This window comes from Amphiura filiformis, chromosome 11 (genome assembly GCF_039555335.1).
Source record: "Amphiura filiformis chromosome 11, Afil_fr2py, whole genome shotgun sequence".
NCBI lineage: Eukaryota > Metazoa > Echinodermata > Ophiuroidea > Amphilepidida > Amphiuridae > Amphiura > Amphiura filiformis.
In genome coordinates this window covers 5,694,429-5,708,863 of record NC_092638.1, presented here as the reverse complement: position 1 = coordinate 5,708,863, position 14,435 = coordinate 5,694,429, and the positions used below count along the sequence as shown (strand labels likewise).

The 14,435-nt window shown below is 35.2% G+C and overlaps 1 protein-coding gene across 1 annotated transcript in view; it reads right to left on the bottom strand.

Moving 5' to 3' along the window:
• LOC140164266 (uncharacterized) overlaps positions 1 to 14,435 on the bottom strand; it is an 85,479-nt gene that overhangs the window by 16,182 nt on the left and 54,862 nt on the right.

Sequence of the window (14,435 nt, the reverse complement as noted above, 5' to 3'; positions counted from 1 at the left end):
AAGCGGAGAGAAAACTCACACCGATAGCTTCTGTATGTAAATTTGGTGAAATCTACTTAAATTTAGTCACACTAATGTGAACCAAAATAACATCTCAATGATTTGGCAGGGCAATGCTTTTCCCATGAGAAAAAGTTTGGCTTCTCGCATGTTAACATGCAGGTAAAATAGAGTATATGATATAGAGGGTTGAGAGCCAGAAATCCACAACTCACAATCACCTGCTCCCACAAAATGAGCATAAAGTCGCCAGGGCACTATAGAAGATATATTAATCATGTGGAGAAGACCAAAGCAAGGAGCCACCTTTGTGCTCATTTTGTGAGAGATGGTCATAGTGAGATACGGCTTTCTGGTTCTGAACCCTCCATATACATTCTACCAAATCCCTAGCCGTCTTTAAGTATCACATGACCAATCCAGCGAGTCAGTTGCTTGAACAAGTCTGATGGTATCAGATACAATGTATAACCACAGTCATGGGACCACTGGTCATTGACCGGTAGGTATCAACTGTGAACAGATTTACATTAAAAGTGTCATTTGCAAAATCAAAACACTATGTATGACAATGAACATGCATTGGATATCTAAAACAAGGAAATTTGAGAAAAAAGGGGTATTTTGCTAATAATGTATTTAGGGTCCTTTGAAAAAATATTGCATGAAATCAGATGAAGTTTCTGACTTTTTTTATATAAATGAGTTAAAGTGCTTTCCCAGTTGTACATTATATAAACAATAAGTCAAGAAAATTGATAATGTACTGACTTTGGGAGTAACATAAAGCCAATGCTTGTTTAGGGTATAGGAATAACATGGGTCATACTCAGGATACTTGTATAGGGGTGCATTTTCAGTTACACGCTTATGCATGTTCAGGGTGCTTTTTCGAAGCTGTGTTTATGGATAATACCCCCTTGTCAATGTCAGGTGCCCCATGCAATGTAGCTAAGCACCGGGAATTTTGAGAGCACATTTCGCGCGACAGTTTTGGAAAATTCGGGATTTGCATGATTTGTCCATAATATTCACACTATGTGCACATTTCCCCAAAAAGTTCAAAATTTCAGTTTTTAATTTTTAAAAATATTGTTTCTCCTTTTTTTTTTAATGTTATCATTAAAAATAGTTTAAATTATTAATTTATGAAATAACCAAAAACATTTTCAATAACATTTTGTGTGCACAAAAAACAATTTTACCGAAAGGTCAGAGGGTAAAGTGTCCCAAAACTGCAAAAACTGTCCCACAATGCATTGCATATTTTAATGCTGACTCCAGGGCAGCTAAAAATAATTTCCTTTCTGGGAACGTGAACTGCTGTTTGGAATATTTTCTGCGAGCGTATGACTACAGGTGGTGTCCAGGCACGTCACACACACTTACTGATGCACCACTTGTGATACCATACCATGGAATGTAGAATTGGTTTTTTCTTTTGGAAAACATAGGCCTACAAGTTATATTTCAGATTTTTGGGTATTTTTTTAGAAGAACTATGATCTAAGACCACATACAATCATTTTTTTTTTTCTTGACTCTCGTCCCCTCCCTCATCAATTTCTGGGATTGCCCGCACGAGAGCTGTCAATCATTCAACACCAGTTTTCAACTCATGAATGATGTCTATTTATATAGGAATAGGCCTGAATTTATATCAACATTCAACAAGAAAGAATTTCTTATTGCATTATTTTAATTGCGATGTTTTATGAAAAGTAATAAAACCCTGAAAATTACACCTCTTATAACTTAAAATCTCCTTTGAGCAATCGTGTAAAGGTCCGGGGTAAAAATCTCTGCTTGCCCTGTGGCTCGCTGTATTCAGTAATTTCGGCTGTTTTTATATGCGTTCGACAATCACTCTACATCTACCCTCAAAAGTGAGGAAAATTAAGATTTTTTGTAACAACATTTCTAATGGAGATTTAAATTACACAGATTTTAGCTGATTTTATATCTACGACGAATATTTTAGTGCTTAAAACTGGGTGACATTCGGTGATGAAATTGATAGAATTGATAGAACCGTATGAATGGAACAAAGTGACGTATTGAGAAAATTCGAAGATGTGATGAAAGACTACCGGTACTATTTCTACCACAGGGAATACCCCCGACAGCCAGTGAAAAACCTGCTTTTCTGGAGAATCCCAGCAGCCTGCCCTTAGACTCGCATGCACATACTCAGGTACAAAAGTTAGGCTCTACCGCATGTTGCTCTCTGGGATCCCAGCAGCTGTGTGTATGATCGTCTGGTTAGAGACTACAGTGGATCAAGTCATACAAAATTAAAATCAACACACAGCATCTTAAAGGGGCATTTCGTGATCCACAACCTCATCCCCCACTTTTCAAAAAAAAGTTGAGATTTTTACACCACTGGATACCTCTGGCTACATAATGTTTATGTACCAAATATTTCTTGCAGATTAATTCGTTTAGCAAAAATATCGCCAAATTTGAATTTCGTTCTGGTGCACCAGAACGAAATTACAACACATTGTCTATGGAGCAGTGTAATACACATAATCATGCATAACTCGCAAACGCAAAATCGGAATCAACTGAAATTTTGGAAATAAGCTTTTTTCGTGGATATCTACTGAAAAATGTCATAAAAAGAGGATGCTAGGATCACGAAATCCTCCTTTAACATGGTTAAAAGCCTGTGAAATATTTTGATACATAAGCCTTAATGTGTAACTGTTTGAACCTGTGAATAAAAGACATAATGCAGAAACTATTCAGAATTGTTGAAATCACACAAAATTAATATCTTGAAAATATCTTGCTATAAAGCATATCCCCATGACTGCCAGAATGCACAATAACGCTTTTTGGCTTTGATTGTGCTTTTTGCCAAAGATAGGATATTTTTTCTTTACTTTTCTGATTGTCAATTTCATGATGTTACTTATTAGTTCACGAGTTCAAATTTTACAGACATGTGCACTTGAAAAGGGTTCATAGAAGATTATGCATTTTCCCACTCCTTACCATAACCTAATATTAGTGTATAGATTTCGCGGTTCTCGGGTTGGGCGCTTCTCGTAATAGGCCTATTTCTAATTACCCAAACCCGTTACCCATATACCTGCCCTGACTTTTTAAACTACTATGAAATGCGTCTCTCAATGATCAAGACCCAACTTGACACAACTTAATCAACTCTGTTTGTTTTATAGGTGTGATGCTTATTTCGGTAGTTGGGTAGGCCTACCGATAATCTGGAAACCCATCATTCGCCTCTTCCAAGCCCTACCCTGTTACCACATTTAGAGAAACCGAAAGTAGTATCTGGACGTGGATATAGGCCGTTACTAAAGTAATGAAATCAATCGCGAGAAACATGAACGCAAAAAACGGTTATAGGCCTTACCACAACGGATAATTTTTATGTTAACCATTCTGGAGGATTCCGGAAATAGTCATGTTCTGCTGAAATAGGCCTATATGCACGTGTTTGGTGTGTGCACGTGTTCGGTATTGAAATATGTGTTGAAAATAAGGCCTATAATTATTGGTCCGATGAGATGCACCTGTTAAGCTCTGTTAGTCACACTGTAATGCTTTTCCGATACGCGCACTGTACTCCAAGCGCACACTCCCGCTGATACTTCTGCGATAGCGCACCGTGAGCATCGCGATAGTGCACAGCGTGAACGCGAACCGCGCTTGAATGCGATAGCCAGCGCGGACAGAGGGACGGACGGACGGACACAGCGTGATTAGTATTAAGATTTTAACTGATTCACACAAACAAGTAGAAATAACACTCACATGAAATTTTTGTGGCTCATCCAAGCATCATTTCTTCAGCACCTACTATAACCTCCTTCAAAATTTAAAACTGTGTTTTTGGATGAGTCAATGTGTGCATTTTCCTATCATTACCTCCTTCAACATTCTTTCCTACAACATTTGACACTTGTGTTTTTTTTTTTTTTTAACCGTGCATTTTCCCAGTCCCTACCATATTAACCTACTGCATTAGGTTTACCATACTAAAGCACATTCGCTGCAGGCTATAGATTATGTGGCTATAGAGCTTTAAAATTCATTGGGTAATACTGACGGGAACTTCCTATCTCAGGTAGGTAGGTGCGAGGTGGTCAGTTCAGGCTTTTAATTCATGAAAACAAATGTGTCGTACCATGTTACTTCCATGGCGATACTGCAAATTTTCAAACGGAGTCACTCATTCAGGTAACCCCATTTGAAATTCACACTCCATATGTGGATCATGTCTTCCATACAGGGTGTATGTATTTCAACAGGAATAGCCTAATAATAACAATCAAAAGTGAAATCCAAGCTCTCTTGTGAAACAGAACCATGACATTACAATTCCCATTTTCTGAAAACTGTGACAAGCATGGCAGACATGATTTGAAATGCAGCAAGTAAGAACACTGGTTATAAAATTAGAGTCTTACTCTCTCAGCTAGATTATGAACTAATAAATAAAATATCAATTATCAATATATTATAATCTGTCTCAGGTGTCATGTCAGCCAGGTAATACCAGTTTTAGTATCATAAATTAATGATTCATTTTGAAATTTGACAGCAAACTATAGCTGTAGACTAGAAATGTAAGGAGGCAGGTAAAATGATAATGAAACTAGCAAAATAAGAAGTGTGTTGATAAAGTAGCTGTATGCTACTGATATCGTGTTGATAATAAATAGCTATCTACTGCTGATATTGGTGTTGATGAAGTAACAATCTACTGCTGTTATTGGTATTGATGAAGCAGCTGTCTACTACTGGTATTGATGAAGTAGCTATCTACTCCTGATATTGGTATTGATGAAGTAGAGCTTTCTTTTGTTTCTACTGCTGATATTGGTATTGATGAAGTAGCTATCTACTGCTGATATTGGTATTGATGAAGTAGCTATCTACTGCTGATATTGGTATTGATGAAGTAGCTATCTACTCCTGATATTGGTATTGATGAAGTAGAGCTTTCTTTTGTTTCTACTGCTGATATTGGTATTGATTAAGTAGCTATCTACTGCTGATATTGGGATGGAGGAAGTAGATATCTACTGCAGATATTGGTATTGATGAAGTAGAGCTATCTACTGCTGATATTGGTATTGATGAAGTAGCTATCTACTGCTGATATTGGTATTCATGAAACAGCTATCTACTGCTGATATTGGTATTGATGAAGTAGAGATATCTACAGCTGATATTGGTATTGATGAAGCAGATCTATCTACTGCTGATATTGGTATTGATGAAGTAGCTATCTACTGCTGATATTGGTATTCATGAAACAGCTATCTACTGCTGATATTGGTATTGATGATGTAGCTGTCTACTACTGATATTGGTATTGATGAGGTAGCTATCTACTGCTGATATTGGTATTGATGAAGTAGCTATCTACTGCTGATATCTGTGTTACTTAAGTAGCTATATACTGTTGATATTGGTACTGATGAACAGGGTTTTCTTTAAGCATTTTGCTGAAGGGGTATTTTCAATTTTTTTTGACCCTTTCAATTGTGAATTTTTCCTCTGAAGGAGTCAAAAACATTGCCCAAGGGGTATTTTTATAATATTATTTTTGAAGACATTTTTAACAATATGTGTGTTTTTGGAGCCATAGGCGTAGATCCGGAGGGGGTGGGGGAATCTCCCCCAATATTTTGCCAGGGGGATGGTCCATACAATCATCCCCCAATGTTGACGCCTGTATGTGGGTTTCTGACCAAGTTAACCTTATATTTGGCCATTTTAGCCCCAAAAGTGAACAAATTTGCGCGCTTCGCGCGAATTTATTTCACTTTTGCACCATATTTCAACAGTTTAGCTTCAAAATGGCAAAATTTTTTGTATCATAAACTTATTCTTTTTCCAAAAGGTGCTGGTGCTATAAGGTGCTATACGTCAAGACATTTTTTTCACCCCCCCCCCCCCAGAGTCAAAAAGAAATCTGTTTGGAGCAGTGGCTGATCTAGAGCAGTCACAAAAGGGTGGGGCAATTTTAGAAGAAAATAATAATATTTAAAAATGCCCCCTGAGAAGTAAGAAACTTTTGCAAAATGAAGACCTAATTGAAGCAATTTGGTGGATCATTTTGGCACTTATTAATGTGTAAAATTTTTGTTTAAAAATCCGAACAATTGACGACGTGAAATGAGCAGTCCATGGAGTCTTTCGTGGACAGCAAGTTGTCAAAAGACCTAATTGAAGCAATTTGGTGGACCATTTTGGCACTATTACTGTGTAAAATTTAAGTTTGAACAGTTGAAAAGCCGAAAATTGTGAAATGACGGTCCATAAAGCCTTTCGTTGTCACGTTTTCCCCATTGGACCTATAAATTGTGTTAAACATAGGGCCTAAATTGGCAAATGTCGAAAGCAGAAGCGAAAATGGTCACTTGTTTATCCACTACGCATGGGGGTGTCTGGGGGAGATGTTCCCCCCTGAGAGGGAAAATTTTGCAAAATTAAAGTCCAATTGAAGACATATTTGGTGCATCATTTAAACAGAAAAAAAGGACCCGAACCCAATTTGCAAGATTTCAAACTGACACTATGCAACTTTAGAGACTCGCAATCACTAAAACATACATGGATAGATGCTGACAAAATGTGATGGGCCCTATATATCGGGAGTAGGTCCTAAATGCCAAAAGCCGAGAATAAATGCACAATATCGGGTGTTTCTCTATTCAAATCTTGTTTTGTACGCATTGGACTTGGGGACTATGGATTTGAAGGAGTCAGAAAAGTGCTTGAACACGTAAATACGCATGTTTTGTGCATTAAAGTAAACCCTGCTGATGAAGTAGCTACGTAATCCTGATATCAGTGTTATTTAAGTAGCTATATACTTCTGATATTTGTATTGATGAAGTAGAGCTATCTACTGCTGATATTGGTATTGATGAAGTAGAGTTATCAACTGCTGATATTGGTATTGATGAAGTAGCTATCTACTGCTGATATTGGTATTGATAAAGCAGCCGCCCACTTCTGATATTGGTATAGATGAAGTAGCTATCTACTGCTGATATCAGTGTTATTCAAGTAGCTACATACTGTTGATATTGGTGCAGCTTTCTGCTGATATTGGTATTGATGAAGTAGTGTTATTTACTGCTGATTTTAGTGTTGATGACGTAAAGCTATCTACAGCTGATGAAAGAGCTATTTACTGTTTACTATTTACTGTTGGCATCATGTTTTGTTTGCTTTTAAACATTATGTATTCAATACAAAATATATGCACTTAACCTAATTAGTTCCCCCATTACTGTATATGTTCTAAGACCTGTTACTTTAACATGAAAAAGTGGTAAGTGTGTCAAAAGTTAGGTTGTCACAACAATTCTCTGCATGTCCCAGTTAATATGCCAAAGACTGTGCTAAATAAGCCAGGCCCAATACCTATGGGTATGACTAACAAAACACCAAATCCATTTTCAATTACTTACTCTATGCAATTACAAGCAGACACTTTCCTGGTACTGTTTTCCTTCTTTTTTCAAGTGAGCATGGAAAGAAAGGCAGGTCCATACTCTTCAATTTGAAGTTTAAATGCCATTCACAAGTACCTTACACACATCACAAGAAGTACTCCCTGTTCCAGGTTATGCATTCTAATTTTTGGAAAAATATGTTTTATAACCAAACTTAAAATAAAATATTAGAATTATGAGCAAAACTTACAGGCTATACAAAACATTTTTGACGCTTAAAATTGTGCCGAGCCTTTGAATTTTGTGAAAATTGCCTGTTTTTGCCTCATTTTTGGTTTTGACCTCAAATTCTAAAACATCATTTGTGTGTGTGAGATGTTTCCTTCTAAAAGTGTGCACCTACCTTTTTCTTACAGCCATAAAATCACAAATATATGGTCAAAACTCCTGGAAAGACACAAAGAAAACAAGCAATAATGATAAGAATGTATCTCATCAACATCAGTGATAAAAATCAAGGATTGTAAAAAACTGATAGCTTCCATATGTAAATTTGGTGAAATCTACATAAATTTAGTCACACTAATGTGAACCAAAATAACATCTCAATGATTTGGTAGGGCAATGCTTTTCCCATGAGAAAAAGTTTGGCCTCCTCGCATTTTAACATGCAGGTAAGATAGAGTATATGATATCGAGGGTTGAGAGCCAGAAATCCACAACTCACAATCACATGCTACCACAAATGTCGACAGGGCACTATAGAAAATACAGTCCATTAAGGGATCTGGAATGAACGTTTTGAGCGTTTCGACAGTATTTTTTTGTGGGACATGAGAGCACATCAGACATATCGAATTGCATTCTGATTACGAAGAATGTCTTTCTTATATCAAATAATTTTCATTTTTTAAAATTCACGATATAAGACAAATTTTATGACACATTTTTGATATATAACAGTCCTCAAAGTAAATTTTATAAATCTAATGACATTATTCTTAAAGTGTAAGTAGCTGGGAGGAAAAGCCGATGATCAATTGAAAATTTTGAGCTTTCATATTGAAGATATGGATTTTTTTCCCAAAAAGACCTAATTATTTTTGGTGTTTTGGGAAAAAAAATCCATATATTCAATATGAAAGGTCAAAATTTTCAATTGATCGTCGCCTTTTCATTCCACCTACATACACTTTAAGTATAAATCATCAGATTTATAAAGTTTACTTCGAGTACTGTTAAATATCAAAAATATCAATTTTTAATCATTTGCCATAAAATGTGTATTACATTGCTAATTTCAAAAATCAAAATTATTTGATATCAGAAGGACATTCTTCAGTATTCAGAATGTAATTCGATATGTCTGATGTGCTCTAATGTCCCACAATAGATACTGTCCAAACGTTCATACTCCACCCCTTAATCATGTGAAGAAAATACTGATTTTTGAAGACAAGATACCTTTGTGCTCATTTTGTGAGAGCTGGTCATAGTGAGTTACGGCTTTCTGGTTCTGAACCCTCAATGTACATTCTACCAAATCCCTAGCCGTCTTTAAGTATCACATGACCAACCCAGCGAGTCAGTTGCTTGGACAAGACTAATGGTATCAGATACAATGTATGGGACCACTGGTCATTGACCGGTGGGTATCAACTGTGAACAGATTTACATTAAAAGTGTCATTTGCAAAATCAAAACACTATGTACGACAATGAACATGCATTGGATATCTAAAACAAGGAAATGTGAGAAAAAAGGGGTATTTTGCTAATAATGTATTTAGGGTCCTTTGAAAAAATGTTGCATGAAATCAGATGAGGTTTCTGACTTTTTTATATAAATGAGTTAAAGTGCTTTCCCAGTTGTACATATATAAAGCAGAATTTAGAATCAAGAAAATTGATAATGTACTGACTTTGGGAGTAACATAAAGCCAATGCTTGTTTAGGGTATAGGAATAACATTAAAGTGCTTTCCCAGTTGTACATTATATAAAGCAGAATTTAGAATCAAGAAAATTGATAATGTACTGACTTTGGGAGTAACATAAAGCCAATGCTTGTTTAGGGTAGAGGAATAACATTAAAGTGCTTTCCCAGTTGTACATTATATAAAGCAGAATTTAGAGTCAAGAAAATTGATAATGTACTGACTTTGGGAGTAACATAAAGCCAATGCTTGTTTAGGGTAGAGGAATAACATTAAAGTGCTTTCCCAGTTGTACATTATATAAAGCAGAATTTAGAATCAAGAAAATTGATAATGTACTGACTTTGGGAGTAACATAAAGCCAATGCTTGTTTAGGGTAGAGGAATAACATTAAAGTGCTTTCCCAGTTGTACATTATATAAAGCAGAATTTAGAATCAAGAAAATTGATAATGTACTGACTTTGGGAGTAACATAAAGCCAATGCTTGTTTAGGGTATAGGAATAACATTAAAGTGCTTTCCCAGTTGTACATTATATAAAGCAGAATTTAGAATCAAGAAAATTGATAATGTACTGACTTTGGGAGTAACATAAAGCCAATGCTTGTTGAGGTATAGGAATAACATTAAAGTGCTTTCCCAGTTGTACATTATATAAAGCAGAATTTAGAATCAAGAAAATTGATAATGTACTGACTTTGGGAGTAACATAAAGCCAATGCTTGTTTAGGGTAGAGGAATAACATTAAAGTGCTTTCCCAGTTGTACATTATATAAAGCAAAATTTAGAATCAAGAAAATTGATAATGTACTGACTTTGGGAGTAACATAAAGCCAATGCTTGTTTAGGGTATAGGAATAACATTAAAGTGCTTTCCCAGTTGTACATTATATAAAGCAGAATTTAGAATCAAGAAAATTGATAATGTACTGACTTTGGGAGTAACATAAAGCCAATGCTTGTTTAGGGTAGAGGAATAACATTAAAGTGCTTTCCCAGTTGTACATTATATAAAGCAGAATTTAGAATCAAGAAAATTGATAATGTACTGACTTTGGGAGTAACATAAAGCCAATGCTTGTTTAGGGTATAGGAATAACATTAAAGTGCTTTCCCAGTTGTACATTATATAAAGCAGAAATTAGAATCAAGAAAATTGATAATGTACTGACTTTGGGAGTAACATAAAGCCAATGCTTGTTTAGGGTAGAGGAATAACATTAAAGTGCTTTCCCAGTTGTACATTATATAAAGCAGAATTTAGAATCAAGAAAATTGATAATGTACTGACTTTGGGAGTAACATAAAGCCAATGCTTGTTTAGGGTATAGGAATAACATTAAAGTGCTTTCCCAGTTGTACATTATATAAAGCAGAATTTAGAATCAAGAAAATTGATAATGTACTGACTTTGGGAGTAACATAAAGCCAATGCTTGTTTAGGGTATAGGAATAACATTAAAGTGCTTTCCCAGTTGTACATTATATAAAGCAGAATTTAGAATCAAGAAAATTGATAATGTACTGACTTTGGGAGTAACATAAAGCCAATGCTTGTTTAGGGTATAGGAATAACATTAAAGTGCTTTCCCAGTTGTACATTATATAAAGCAGAATTTAGAATCAAGAAAATTGATAATGTACTGACTTTGGGAGTAACATAAAGCCAATGCTTGTTTAGGGTAGAGGAATAACATTAAAGTGCTTTCCCAGTTGTACATTATATAAAGCAGAATTTAGAATCAAGAAAATTGATAATGTACTGACTTTGGGAGTAACATAAAGCCAATGCTTGTTTAGGGTATAGGAATAACATTAAAGTGCTTTCCCAGTTGTACATTATATAAAGCAGAATTTAGAATCAAGAAAATTGATAATGTACTGACTTTGGGAGTAACATAAAGCCAATGCTTGTTTAGGGTATAGGAATAACATTAAAGTGCTTTCCCAGTTGTACATTATATAAAGCAGAATTTAGAATCAAGAAAATTGATAATGTACTGACTTTGGGAGTAACATAAAGCCAATGCTTGTTTAGGGTATAGGAATAACATTAAAGTGCTTTCCCAGTTGTACATTATATAAAGCAGAATTTAGAATCAAGAAAATTGATAATGTACTGACTTTGGGAGTAACATAAAGCCAATGCTTGTTTAGGGTAGAGGAATAACATGGGTCATACTCAGGATACTTGTATAGGGGTGCATTTCAGTTACATGCTTATGCATGTTCAGGGTGCTTTTTGGAAGCTGTGTTTATGGATAATACCCCCTTGTCAATGTCAGGTGCCCCATGCAATGTAGCTAAGCACCAGGAAAATGCACAAATTTTGAGAGCACATTTCGCGCGACAGTTTTGGAAAATTTGGGATTTGCATGATTTGTCCATAATATTCCCACTATGTGCACATTTCCCCAAAAAGTTCAAAATTGCAGTTTTTAATTTTTTTAAATATTGTTTCCCCTTTTTTTAATGTTATCATTAAAAATAGTTTAAATAATTAATTTATGAAATAACCAAAAACATTTTCAATAACATTTTGTATGCACAAAAAACAATTTTACCGAAAGGTCAGAGGGTAAAGTGTCCCAAAACTGCAAAGCAAAAACTGTCCCACAATGCATTGCATATTTTAATGCTGACTCGCCTTATTTGAAGCAAGTCACAAAGAGCAACGACATCAAGGCGCTCAGAGAGTGAGAGAGACTGAGTATGAGATAAGATCATAATTTATAATGTAATAAATTTCTTATGCTGATGCATCTTTCATGGATCAACATCATGATGCATAATGTACCAGTATCTGCCAGGGATACGGTAGACTGGCTGGTTAACCCCATGAGAACTACCTGCCGATTGGCCAAAATGAATATTGTGTCCAATTTTAAACCAATCAAGGATGGTGTTAATAAGATCATCTGCAAATGCAAGTTTGACCATGAATAGTTAAAGCCTTGTCATAATTGGCAATTGAAATGAGCATTTCAAATTATCACCCAATCAGAATTGCTGTTAGATGACCAGTAGTGTCCAAGGGGTTATATACCGGCATGGAAAAATTTTGATGTGACCAGCCATTATTCTGGAACATCAACAAATTCACACTTGCTTCGCTAGCCAAAATTGGTATGACGGACCCATTTAGAAACTTTTCCATACAAATGATTTCTGCAATTCTGTTAATAAATCGTAACAATATTTCAAGTATATTACATTAAACTTTCATGACCATACGCCAAACCTACATGGGATATGTATTCAAATTAGTACATTCCCCCTGGAAGCCAACATCAAAGTAGACAAGATACTATGAAATCTCGGTAAAAGATTAACCTTATGATAAAAATCTTGTCAAAAATTCCATAAATTTTCACAGTATTTTGACATATTCAATTTTCATGACCACTCTCTGAAATTGATCAATTGAAAAATGTCAATCTTTGTAAATAGATTGAAAAGTTTTTTTGTTTTCACTCTAACTCTCTTTGTAGACTGATTTCACTATTTAATCAAGTGTTACTCCTAATGTACTGCCAAATGACATGTGTTGCATATGTTTGGAATGAGATTTCAAACTGTTTTAGAGTGAACATTTTCAATTCTTTTTTCAACTGGAAAGGATTTGTCCCTAATTTGGGATGGCAAAAGATTGAAAAACAATGAAAATCAATCCTTTCTACTGAAAATGCAATCGAAAAAGATTCGCCCCTAACTTTAATCGCTAAAAGATTGTAAAAGATTGAGAATCACCCCTTTTGATTGAAAAAAAAAGTTCGAAAAATTCAAATCACCCGACTGACAGTCGAAAACGATTTGTCCCTAATTCGGGATGGCGAGATTGAAAATTCAATCTATTTGATTGAATATTCAATCGGGCAATTTAAGAGAGTATATTCAAAGCTATATTGAATATGAATTTGAATGTGTATATTCCCCTGGAAACAATCAAAGTAGACAACATATTCTCTAGAAATATTGGTAAAATAATATGTTGGAAATCCTCTCCTTTAAAAAAAAAAATAGTTCAACATGTTAGATTTCAAGACCATACGTCAAAGCTACATGGGGTATGCCACACTATAAGTACTTCTACTATACTTCAAGTATATGTGGTTATGCATTCAAATGAGTATGTACTACCCTGAAGCAGAGCGCCAAAGCAGACTGTGAACATGAAATCCTCTCCACAAAATTATTGTTCCCCCTTTGAAGCAGTACATGAAAGCAGGCAACATTGTACAAAATCTATAGACATTTTGGTAAAAATTGTGTTAGAAATTCTCTCCACACAGATGACACAATATTTGTAAATATTCAATTTTCATGACCATACTTGAAATTGACATAGGCTATATGCATTTAAATGTGTACTTTCCTCTTGAATACAATCAAAGTAGACAAAATATTCTCCAGAAAATGTGTTAGAAATCCTCTCCACAAATATAATATGAAGGTAAAAAGAACGATACTGCGTTAAAATATTCAAAGTTTAACGCAGTTGCTTGGACAAGTCTGATGGTATCAGATATAACCACAGTGGGGCCACTGGTCATTGACCAGTGGATATCATCTGTGAAGAGATTTACATTAAAAGTGTCATTTGGAAAATCAATGCACTACGTTTAGGGATTCAATCATCAAAGTAAACCACGCAGACGCGCCAGATGCAAGTTGTTAAACAGTGTTGAACAATGGTGAAACATGGTTGAATCCTTTCAACAACAAAAACAAGCTAAAAATCCTGTAATTCACCATATTATTTCATGAGGAATTTCAGGTAGTCATTGCAACCTTAGGCCTTTAAGAAGATCGGCATTTCTCTGTTGATATCACTGAGCAATGAAACTACAAAATAATATGGCAATGTTTAGCCGCTATCTCTCCAATATGTAAACCAACTTCCAGGCATGACGAATTTTACGTGCTCACACGTATGCCCGCTTCCATTAACTTGCGTTTGTGTCACATGTGACTGGAAAAGTGTGGATTCATCACCGATCAACAACGTTTGGCTTATGTATAAAGGTATAGGTAGAGTTGTTGAAATGA